The following is a 14,713-nucleotide window of genomic DNA, read 5'->3' on the forward strand; positions in this document are numbered from 1 at the left end:
TAGTAGGTTTATATGGATGAGACGATAATACAGCAGGTTTATATGTATGAGATTATAATACAGTAGGTTTATATGGATGAGACTATAATACAGTAGGTTTATATGGATGAGACGATAATACAGCAGGTTTATATGTATGAGATTATAATACAGTAGGTTTATATGGATGAGACTATAATACAGTAGGTTAATATGGATGAGACTATAATACAGTAGGTTTATATGGATGAGACAATAATACAGTAGGTTTATATGGATGAGACTATAATACAGTAGGTTTATATGGATGAGATTATAATACAGTAGGTTTATATGGATGAGACGATCATACAGTAGGTTTATATGGATGAGACTATAATACAGTAGGTTTATATGGATGAGACTATAATACAGTAGGTTTATATCGATGAGACTATAATACAGTAGGTTTATATGGATGAGACTATAATAAAGCAGGTTTAAATGGATGAGACTATAATACAGCAGGTTTATTTGGATGAGATTATAATATAGTAGGTTTATATGGATGAGATTATAATATAGTCGGTTTATACGGATGAGACTACAATACAGTAGGTTTATATGGATGAGATTATAATATAGTAGGTTCATATGGATGAGACTATAATACAGTAGGTTTATTTGGATGAGACAATAATACAGTAGGTTTATATGGATGAGATTATAATATAGTAGGTTTATATGGATGAGACTATAATACAGTAGGTTTATATGGATGAGACTATAATACAGTAGGTTTATATGATGAGATTATAATACAGTAGGTTTATATGGATGAGACTATAATACAGTAGGTTTATATGGATGAGACTATAATACAGTAGGTTTATATGGATGAGACAATAATACAGCAGGTTTATATGGATGAGATTATAATACAGTAGGTTTATATGGATGAGACTATAATACAGTAGGTTTATATGGATGAGACTATAATACAGCAGGTTATATGTATGAGATTATAATACAGTAGGTTTATATGGATGAGACTATAATACAGTAGGTTAATATGGATGAGACTATAATACAGTCGGTTTATATGGATGAGACAATAATACAGTAGGTTTATATGGATGAGACTATAATACAGTAGGTTTATATGGATGAGATTATAATACAGTAGGTTTATATGGATGAGACTATCATACAGTAGGTTTATATGGATGAGACTATAATACAGTAGGTTTATATGGATGAGACTATAATACAGTAGGTTTATATGGATGAGACTATAATACAGTAGGTTTAAATGGATGAGACTATAATACAGCAGGTTTATTTGGATGAGATTATAATATAGTAGGTTTATATGGATGAGATTATATATAGTCGGTTTATAACGGATGAGACTATAATACAGGAGGTTCATATGGATGAGACTATAATACAGTAGGTTTATTTGGATGAGACAATAATACAGTAGGTTTATATGGATGAGATTATAATATAGTAGGTTTATATGGATGAGACTATAATACAGTAGGTTTAATTGGATGAGACAAAAATACAGTAGGTTTATATGGATGAGATTATAATACAGTAGGTTTAAATGGATGAGACAATAATACAGTAGGTTTATATGGATGAGATTGTAATATAGTAGGTTTAAATGGATGAGACAATAATACAGTAGGTTTATATGGATGAGACTATAATACAGTAGGTTTATATGGATGAGATTATAATATAGAAGTTTAAATGGATGAGACTATAATACAGTAGGTTAATATGGATGAGACTATAATACAATAGGTTTAAATGGATGAGACTATAATACAGTAGGTTTAAATGGATGAGACTATAATACAGTAGGTTTATATGGATGAGATTATAATACAGTAGGTTTAAATGGATGAGACAATAATACAGTAGGTTTATATGGATGAGACTATAATACAGTAGGTTTATATGGATGAGATTATAATATAGTAGGTTTAAATGGATGAGACTATAATACAGTAGGTTTATATGGATGAGATTATAATACAGTAGGTTTATATGGATGAGCCTATAATACAGTAGGTTTATTTGGATGAGACTATAATACAGTAGGTTTTTTGGATGAGATTATAATATAGTAGGTTTAAATGGATGAGACTATAATACAGTCGGTTTATACGGATGAGACTATAATACAGTAGGTTTATATGGATGAGATGATAATATAGTAGGTTTATATGGATGAGACTATAATACAGTAGGTTTATTTGGATGAGACTATAATACAGTAGGTTTATATGGATGCGATTATAATATAGTAGGTTTAAATGGATGAGACTATAATACAGTCGGTTTATATGGATGAGACTATAATACAGTAGGTTTATATGGATGAGATTATAATATAGTAGGTTTAAATGGATGAGACTATAATACAGCAGGTTTATATGGATGAGATTATAATATAGTAGGTTTATATGGATGAGACTATAATACAGTAGGTTTATTTGGATGAGACTATAATACAGTAGGTTTATATGGATGAGATTATAATATAGTAGGTTTAAATGGATGAGACTATAATCCAGTAGGTTTATATGGATGAGACTATAATACAGTAGGTTTATATGGATGAGACTATAATACAGTAGGTTTATATGGATGAGACTATAATACAGTAGGTTTATATGGATGAGATTATAATACAGTAGGTTTAAATGGATGAGACTATAATACAGTAGGTTTATATGGATGAGATTATAATACAGTAGGTTTAAATGGATGAGACAATAATACAGTAGGTTTATATGGATGAGACTATAATACAGTAGGTTTATATGGATGAGATTATAATATAGTAGGTTTAAATGGATGAGACTATAATACAGTAGGTTTATATGGATGAGATTATAATACAGTAGGTTTATATGGATGAGCCTATAATACAGTAGGTTTATTTGGATGAGACTATAATACAGTAGGTTTTTTGGATGAGATTATAATATAGTAGGTTTAAATGGATGAGACTATAATACAGTCGGTTTATACGGATGAGACTATAATACAGTAGGTTTATATGGATGAGATGATAATATAGTAGGTTTATATGGATGAGACTATAATACAGTAGGTTTATTTGGATGAGACTATAATACAGTAGGTTTATATGGATGCGATTATAATATAGTAGGTTTAAATGGATGAGACTATAATACAGTCGGTTTATATGGATGAGACTATAATACAGTAGGTTTATATGGATGAGATTATAATATAGTAGGTTTAAATGGATGAGACTATAATACAGCAGGTTTATATGGATGAGATTATAATATAGTAGGTTTATATGGATGAGACTATAATACAGTAGGTTTATTTGGATGAGACTATAATACAGTAGGTTTATATGGATGAGATTATAATATAGTAGGTTTAAATGGATGAGACTATAATCCAGTAGGTTTATATGGATGAGACTATAATACAGTAGGTTTATATGGATGAGACTATAATACAGTAGGTTTATATGGATGAGACTATAATACAATAGGTTTATTTGGATGAGACTATAATACAGTAGGTTTATTTGGATGAGACTATAATACAGTAGGTTTATATGGATGAGACGATAATACAGTAGGTTTATATGGATGAGATTAAAATATAGTAGGTTTAAATGGATGAGACTATAATTCAGTAGGTTTATATGGATGAGATTATAATATAGTAGGTTTAAATGGATGAGACTATAATACAGTAGGTTTCTATGGATGAGACTATAATACAGTAGGTTTCTATGGATGAGACTATAATACAGTAGGTTTATATGGATGAGACAATAATACAGTGGGTTTATTTGGATTTGGACTACAATACAGTAGGTTTATATGGATGAGACTATAATACAGTAGGTTTATATGGATGAGACAATAATACAGTGGGTTTATTTGGATTTGGACTACAATACAGTAGGTTTATTTGGATGAGACTATAATACAGTAGGTTTATATGGATGAGACGATAATACAGTCGGTTTATATGGATGAGATTAAAATATAGTAGGTTTAAATGGATGAGACTATAATTCAGTAGGTTTATATGGATGAGATTATAATATAGTAGGTTTAAATGGATGAGACTATAATACAGTAGGTTTATATGGATGAGATTATAATATAGTAGGTTTATATGGATGAGACTATAATACAGTAGGTTTCTATGGATGAGACTATAATACAGTAGGTTTCTATGGATGAGACTATAATACAGTAGGTTTATATGGATGAGACAATAATACAGTGGGTTTATTTGGATTTGGACTACAATACAGTAGGTTTATATGGATGAGACTTTAAAACAGTAGGTTTATATGGATGAGACTATAATACAGTAGGTTTATATGGATGAGATTATAATATCGTAGGTTTGTATGGATGAGACAATAATACAGTAGGTTTATATGGATGAGACTATAATACAGTTGGTTTCTATGGATGAGACGATAATACTGTAGGTTTATACGGATGAGACAATAATACAGTGGGTTTATTTGGATGTGGACCATAATACAGTAGGTTTATATGGATGAGACTATAATACAGTAGGTTTATCTGGATGAGACGATAATACAGTAGGTTTATATGGATGAGACTATAATACAGTAGGTTTATATGGATGAGACTATAATACAGTGGGTTTATATGGATGAGACTATAATACAGTAGGTTTATATGGATGAGACTATAATACAGTAGGTTTATTTGGATGAGACTATAATACAGTAGGTTTATATGGATGAGATTATAATATAGTAGGTTTAAATGGATGAGACTATAATACAGTAGGTTTATATGGATGAGATTATAATACAGTAGGTTTAAATGGATGAGACTATAATACAGTAGGTTTTTTGGATGAGATTATAATATAGTAGGTTTAAATGGATGAGACTATAATACAGTCGGTTTATTTGGATGAGACTATAATACAGTAGGTTTATTTGGATGAGATTATAATATCGTAGGTTTATATGGATGAGATTATAATATAGTCGGTTTATACGGATGAGATTATAATACAGTAGGTTTATATGGATGAGATTATAATATAGTAGGTTTATATGGATGAGACTATAATACAGTAGGTTTATTTGGATGAGACTATAATACAGTAGTTTTATATGGATGAGATTATAATATAGTAGGTTTATATGGATGAGACTATAATACAGTAGGTTTATATGGATGATAATATAATACAGTAGGTTTATTTGGATGAGACTATAATACAGTAGGTTTATATGGATGAGACTATAATACAGTAGGTTTATATGGATGAGACTATAATACAGTAGGTTTTTTGGATGAGATTATAATACAGTAGGTTTATATGGATGAGACTATAATACAGTAGATTTATATGAATGAGAATATAATACGGTAGGTGTATATGGATGAGATTATAATATATTCGGTTTATACGGATGAGACTATAATACAGTAGGTTTATGTGGATGAGATTATAATATAGTAGGTTTATATGGATGAGACTATAATACAGTAGGTTTATATGAATGAGAATATAATACAGTAGGTTTATTTGGATGAGATTATAATATAGTAGGTTTATATGGATGAGACTATAATACAGTCGGTTTATATGAATGAGACTATAATACAGTAGGTTTATTTGGATGAGATTATAATATAGTAGGTTTATATGGATGAGATTATAATATAGTCGGTTTATACGGATGAGACTATAATACAGTAGGTTTATTTGGATGAGATTATAATATAGTAGGTTTATATGGATGAGATTATAATATAGTCGATTTATACGGATGAGACTATAATACAGTAGGTTTATATGGATGAGACTATAATACAGTAGGTTTATACGGATGAGACTATAATAAAGTAGGTTTATTTGGATGAGACTATAATACAGTCGGTTTATTTGGATGAGATTATAATATAGTAGGTTTATATGGATGAGATTATAATATAGTAGGTTTATATGGATGAGACTATAATACAGTAGGTTTATTTGGATGAGACTATAATACAGTAGGTTTATATGGATGAGATTATAATATAGTAGGTTTATATGGATGAGACTATAATGCAGTAGGTTTATTTGGATGAGACTATAATACAGTAGGTTTATACGGATGAGACTATAATACAGTAGGTTTATTTGGATGAGACTATAATACAGTCGGTTTATACGGATGAGACTATAATACAGTAGGTTTATATGGATGAGATTATAATATAGTAGGTTTATATGGATGAGACTATAATACAGTAGGTTTATTTGGATGAGACTATAATACAGTAGGTTTATATGGATGAGATTATAATACAGTCGGTTTGAATGGATGAGACTATAATACAGTAGGTTTATATGGATGAGATTATAATATAGTAGGTTCAAATGGATGAGACTATAATACAGTAGGTTTATATGGATGAGATTATAATATAGTAGGTTTAAATGGATGAGACTATAATACAGAAGGTTTATATGGATGAGATTATAATACAGTAGGTTTAAATGGATGAGACTATAATACAGTAGGTTTATATGGATGAGATTATAATATAGTAGGTTTAAATGGATGAGACTATAATACAGTAGGTTTATATGGATGAGACTATAATACATTAGGTTTATATGGATGAGATTATAATATAGTAGGTTTAAATGGATGAGACTATAATACAGTAGGTTTATATGGATGAGATTATAATATAGCAGGTTTAAATGGATGAGACTATAATACAGTCGGTTTATACGGATGAGACTATAATACAGTAGGTTTATATGGATAGATGATAATATAGTAGGTTTATATGGATGAGACTATAATACAGTAGGTTTATTTGGATGAGACTATAATACAGTAGGTTTATATGGATGCGATTATAATATAGTAGGTTTAAATGGATGAGACTATAATACAGTCGGTTTATATGGATGAGACTATAATACAGTAGGTTTATATGGATGAGATTATAATATAGTAGGTTTAAATGGATGAGACTATAATACAGCAGGTTTATATGGATGAGATTATAATATAGTAGGTTTATATGGATGAGACTATAATACAGTAGGTTTATTTGGATGAGACTATAATACAGTCGGTTTATATGGATGAGATTATAATATAGTAGGTTTAAATGGATGAGACTATAATCCAGTAGGTTTATATGGATGAGACTATAATACAGTAGGTTTATATGGATGAGACTATAATACAGTAGGTTTATATGGATGAGACTATAATACAATAGGTTTATTTGGATGAGACTATAATACAGTAGGTTTATTTGGATGAGACTATAATACAGTAGGTTTATATGGATGAGACGATAATACAGTAGGTTTATATGGATGAGATTAAAATATAGTAGGTTTAAATGGATGAGACTATAATTCAGTAGGTTTATATGGATGAGATTATAATATAGTAGGTTTAAATGGATGAGACTATAATACAGTAGGTTTATATGGATGAGATTATAATATAGTAGGTTTATATGGATGAGACTATAATACAGTAGGTTTCTATGGATGAGACTATAATACAGTAGGTTTCTATGGATGAGACTATAATACAGTAGGTTTATATGGATGAGACAATAATACAGTGGGTTTATTTGGATTTGGACTACAATACAGTAGGTTTATATGGATGAGACTTTAAAACAGTAGGTTTATATGGATGAGACTATAATACAGTAGGTTTATATGGATGAGATTATAATATAGTAGGTTTGTATGGATGAGACAATAATACAGTAGGTTTATATGGATGAGACTATAATACAGTTGGTTTCTATGGATGAGACGATAATACTCTAGGTTTATACGGATGAGACAATAATACAGTGGGTTTATTTGGATGTGGACCATAATACAGTAGGTTTATATGGATGAGACTATAATACAGTAGGTTTATCTGGATGAGACGATAATACAGTAGGTTTATATGGATGAGACTATAATACAGTAGGTTTATATGGATGAGACTATAATACAGTGGGTTTATATGGATGAGACTATAATACAGTAGGTTTATATGGATGAGACTATAATACAGTAGGTTTATTTGGATGAGACTATAATACAGTAGGTTTATATGGATGAGATTATAATATAGTAGGTTTAAATGGATGAGACTATAATACAGTAGGTTTATATGGATGAGATTATAATACAGTAGGTTTAAATGGATGAGACTATAATACAGTAGGTTTTTTGGATGAGATTATAATATAGTAGGTTTAAATGGATGAGACTATAATACAGTCGGTTTATTTGGATGAGACTATAATACAGTAGGTTTATTTGGATGAGATTATAATATCGTAGGTTTATATGGATGAGATTATAATATAGTCGGTTTATACGGATGAGATTATAATACAGTAGGTTTATATGGATGAGATTATAATATAGTAGGTTTATATGGATGAGACTATAATACAGTAGGTTTATTTGGATGAGACTATAATACAGTAGTTTTATATGGATGAGATTATAATATAGTAGGTTTATATGGATGAGACTATAATACAGTAGGTTTATATGGATGATACTATAATACAGTAGGTTTATTTGGATGAGACTATAATACAGTAGGTTTATATGGATGAGACTATAATACAGTAGGTTTATATGGATGAGACTATAATACAGTAGGTTTTTTGGATGAGATTATAATACAGTAGGTTTATATGGATGAGACTATAATACAGTAGATTTATATGAATGAGAATATAATACGGTAGGTGTATATGGATGAGATTATAATATATTCGGTTTATACGGATGAGACTATAATACAGTAGGTTTATGTGGATGAGATTATAATATAGTAGGTTTATATGGATGAGACTATAATACAGTAGGTTTATATGAATGAGAATATAATACAGTAGGTTTATTTGGATGAGATTATAATATAGTAGGTTTATATGGATGAGACTATAATACAGTCGGTTTATATGAATGAGACTATAATACAGTAGGTTTATTTGGATGAGATTATAATATAGTAGGTTTATATGGATGAGATTATAATATAGTCGGTTTATACGGATGAGACTATAATACAGTAGGTTTATTTGAATGAGATTATAATATAGTAGGTTTATATGGATGAGATTATAATATAGTCGATTTATACGGATGAGACTATAATACAGTAGGTTTATATGGATGAGATTATAATATAGTAGGTTTATATGGATGAGACTATAATACAGTAGGTTTATTTGGATGAGACTATAATACAGTAGGTTTATATGGATGAGATTATAATATAGTAGGTTTATATGGATGAGACTATTATGCAGTAGGTTTATTTGGATGAGACTATAATACAGTAGGTTTATACGGATGAGACTATAATAAAGTAGGTTTATTTGGATGAGACTATAATACAGTAGGTTTATATGGATGAGATTATAATATAGTAGGTTTATTTGGATGAGACTATAATACAGTAGGTTTATTTGGATGAGACTATAATACAGTCGGTTTATACGGATGAGACTATAATACAGTAGGTTTATTTGGATGAGACTATAATACAGTCGGTTTATACGGATGAGACTATAATACAGTAGGTTTATATGGATGAGATTATAATATAGTAGGTTTATATGGATGAGACTATAATACAGTAGGTTTATTTGGATGAGACTATAATACAGTAGGTTTATATGGATGAGATTATAATACAGTCGGTTTGAATGGATGAGACTATAATACAGTAGGTTTATATGGATGAGATTATAATATAGTAGGTTCAAATGGATGAGACTATAATACAGTAGGTTTATATGGATGAGATTATAATATAGTAGGTTTAAATGGATGAGACTATAATACAGAAGGTTTATATGGATGAGATTATAATACAGTAGGTTTAAATGGATGAGACTATAATACAGTAGGTTTATATGGATGAGATTATAATATAGTAGGTTTAAATGGATGAGACTATAATACAGTAGGTTTATATGGATGAGACTATAATACATTAGGTTTATATGGATGAGATTATAATATAGTAGGTTTAAATGGATGAGACTATAATACAGTAGGTTTATATGGATGAGATTATAATATAGCAGGTTTCAATGGATGAGACTATAATACAGTCGGTTTATACGGATGAGACTATAATACAGTAGGTTTATATGGATGAGATGATAATATAGTAGGTTTATATGGATGAGACTATAATACAGTAGGTTTATTTGGATGAGACTATAATACAGTAGGTTTATATGGATGCGATTATAATATAGTAGGTTTAAATGGATGAGACTGTAATACAGTCGGTTTATATGGATGAGACTATAATACAGTAGGTTTATATGGATGAGATTATAATATAGTAGGTTTAAATGGATGAGACTATAATACAGCAGGTTTATATGGATGAGATTATAATATAGTAGGTTTATATGGATGAGACTATAATACAGTAGGTTTATTTGGATGAGACTATAATACAGTAGGTTTATATGGATGAGATTATAATATAGTAGGTTTAAATGGATGAGACTATAATCCAGTAGGTTTATATGGATGAGACTATAATACAGTAGGTTTATATGGATGAGACTATAATACAGTAGGTTTATATGGATGAGACTATAATACAATAGGTTTATTTGGATGAGACTATAATACAGTAGGTTTATTTGGATGAGACTATAATACAGTAGGTTTATATGGATGAGACGATAATACAGTAGGTTTATATGGATGAGATTAAAATATAGTAGGTTTAAATGGATGAGACTATAATTCAGTAGGTTTATATGGATGAGATTATAATATAGTAGGTTTAAATGGATGAGACTATAATACAGTAGGTTTATATGGATGAGATTATAATATAGTAGGTTTATATGGATGAGACTATAATACAGTAGGTTTCTATGGATGAGACTATAATACAGTAGGTTTCTATGGATGAGACTATAATACAGTAGGTTTATATGGATGAGACAATAATACAGTGGGTTTATTTGGATTTGGACTACAATACAGTAGGTTTATATGGATGAGACTTTAAAACAGTAGGTTTATATGGATGAGACTATAATACAGTAGGTTTATATGGATGAGATTATAATATAGTAGGTTTGTATGGATGAGACAATAATACAGTAGGTTTATATGGATGAGACTATAATACAGTTGGTTTCTATGGATGAGACGATAATACTGTAGGTTTATACGGATGAGACAATAATACAGTGGGTTTATTTGGATGTGGACCATAATACAGTAGGTTTATATGGATGAGACTATAATACAGTAGGTTTATCTGGATGAGACGATAATACAGTAGGTTTATATGGATGAGACTATAATACAGTAGGTTTATATGGATGAGACTATAATACAGTGGGTTTATATGGATGAGACTATAATACAGTAGGTTTATATGGATGAGACTATAATACAGTAGGTTTATTTGGATGAGACTATAATACAGTAGGTTTATATGGATGAGATTATAATATAGTAGGTTTAAATGGATGAGACTATAATACAGTAGGTTTATATGGATGAGATTATAATACAGTAGGTTTAAATGGATGAGACTATAATACAGTAGGTTTTTTGGATGAGATTATAATATAGTAGGTTTAAATGGATGAGACTATAATACAGTCGGTTTATTTGGATGAGACTATAATACAGTAGGTTTATTTGGATGAGATTATAATATCGTAGGTCTATATGGATGAGATTATAATATAGTCGGTTTATACGGATGAGATTATAATACAGTAGGTTTATATGGATGAGATTATAATATAGTAGGTTTATATGGATGAGACTATAATACAGTAGGTTTATTTGGATGAGACTATAATACAGTAGTTTTATATGGATGAGATTATAATATAGTAGGTTTATATGGATGAGACTATAATACAGTAGGTTTATATGGATGATACTATAATACAGTAGGTTTATTTGGATGAGACTATAATACAGTAGGTTTATATGGATGAGACTATAATACAGTAGGTTTATATGGATGAGACTATAATACAGTAGGTTTATTTGGATGAGACTATAATACAGGAGGTTTATTTGGATGAGACTATAATACAGTAGGTTTATATGGATGAGACAATAATACAGTAGGTTTATATGGATGAGATTATAATGTAGTAGGTTTAAATGGATGAGACTATAATACAGTAGGTTTATATGGATGAGATTATAATATAGTCGGTTTATATGGATGAGACTATAATACAGTAGGTTTCTATCGATGAGACTATAATACAGAAGGTTTCTATGGATGAGACTATAATATAGTAGGTTTCTATGGATGAGACTATAATACAGTAGGTTTATATGGATGAGACAATAATACAGTGGGTTTATTTGGATGTGGACTCTAATACAGGAGGTTTATATGGATGAGACTATAATACAGTAGGTTTCTATGGATGAGACTATAATACAGTAGGTTTCTATGGATGAGACTATAATACAGTAGGTTTCTATGGATGAGACTATAATACAGTAGGTTTATATGGATGAGACAATAATACAGTGGGTTTATTTGGATGTGGACTATAATACAGTAGGTTTATATGGATGAGACTATAATACAGTAGGTTTGTATGGATGAGATTATAATGTAGTAGGTTTATATGGATGAGACTATAATACAGTAGGTTTATATGGATGAGACTATAATACAGTCGGTTTCTATGGATGAGACGATAATACAGTAGGTTTATATGGATGAGACAATAATACAGTGGGTTTATTTGGATGTGGACTATAATACAGTAGGTTTATATGGATGAGACTATAATACAGTAGGTTTATATGGATGAGACTATAATACAGTCGGTTTATTTGGATGTGGACTATAATACAGTAGGTTTATATGGATGAGACTATAATACAGTAGATTTATATGGATGAGACTATAATACAGTAGGTTTATATGGATGAGACTATAATACAGTGGGTTTATATGGATGAGACGATAATACAGTAGGTTTATTTGGATGTGGACGATAATACAGTAGGTTTATATGGATGAGACTATAATACAGTAGGTTTAAATGGATGAGACTATAATACAGTAGGTTTATATGGATGAGATTATAATATAGTAGGTTTAAATGGATGAGACTATAATACAGTAGGTTTATTTGGATGAGACTATAATACAGTAGGTTTATATGGATGAGACTATAATACAGTAGGTTTATTTGGATGAGACAATAATACAGTAGGTTTGTATGGATGAGATTATAATATAGTAGGTTTAAATGGATGAGACTATAATACAGTAGGTTTATATGGATGAGATTATAATATAGTAGGTTTAAATGGATGAGACTATCATACAGTAGGTTTTTTGGATGAGATTATAATATAGTAGGTTTTAATGGATGAGACTATAATACAGTAGGTTTATATGGATGAGACTATAATACAGTAGGTTTATTTGGATGAGATTATAATATAGTAGGTTTATATGGATGAGATTATAATATAGTCGGTTTATACGGATGAGACTATAATACAGTAGGTTTATATGGATGAGATTATAATATAGTAGGTTTATATGGATGAGACTATAATACAGTAGGTTTATTTGGATGAGACTATAATACAGTAGGTTTATATGGATGAGATTATAATATAGTAGGTTTATATGGATGAGACTATAATACAGTAGGTTTATATGAATGAGATTATAATATAGTAGGTTTATTTAGATGAGACTATAATACAGTAGGTTTAAATGGATGAGACTATAATACAGCAGGTTTATATGGATGAGACTATAATACAGTAGGTTTAAATGGATGAGACTATAATACAGTCGGTTTATACGGATGAGACTATAATACAGTAGGTTTATATGGATGAGATTATAATATAGTAGGTTTATTTGGATGAGACTATAATACAGTAGGTTTAAATGGATGAGACTATAATACAGTAGGTTCATATGGATGAGATTATAATACAGTAGGTTTAAATGGATGTGACTATAATACAGTAGGTTTATATGGATGAGATTACAATATAGTAGGTTTAAATGGATGAGACTATAATACAGTAGGTTTATATGGATGAGATTATAATACAGTAGGTTTAAATGGATGAGACTATAATACAGTAGGTTTATATGGATGAGATTATAATATAGTAGGTTTAAATGGATGAGACTATAATACAGTCGGTTTATTTGAATGAGACTATAATACAGTAGGTTTATTTGGATGAGAAAATAATACAGTGGGTTTATATGGATGAGATTATAATACAGTAGGTTTAAATGAATGAGACTATATTACAGTAGGTTTATATGGATGAGATTATAATATAGTAGGTTTAAATGGATGAGACTATAATATAGTAGGTTTATATGGATGAGACTATAATACAGTAGGTTTATTTGGATGAGACTATAATACAGTAGGTTTATATGGATGCGATTATAATATAGTAGGTTTAAATGGATGAGACTATAATACAGTCGGTTTATATGGATGAGACTATAATACAGTAGGTTTATATGGATGAGATTATAATATAGTAGGTTTAAATGGATGAGACTATAATACAGCAGGTTTATATGGATGAGATTATAATATAGTAGGTTTATATGGATGAGACTATAATACAGTAGGTTTATTTGGATGAGACTATAATACAGTAGGTTTAT

Source organism: Heptranchias perlo, chromosome 18 (genome assembly GCF_035084215.1).
Source record: "Heptranchias perlo isolate sHepPer1 chromosome 18, sHepPer1.hap1, whole genome shotgun sequence".
NCBI lineage: Eukaryota > Metazoa > Chordata > Chondrichthyes > Hexanchiformes > Hexanchidae > Heptranchias > Heptranchias perlo.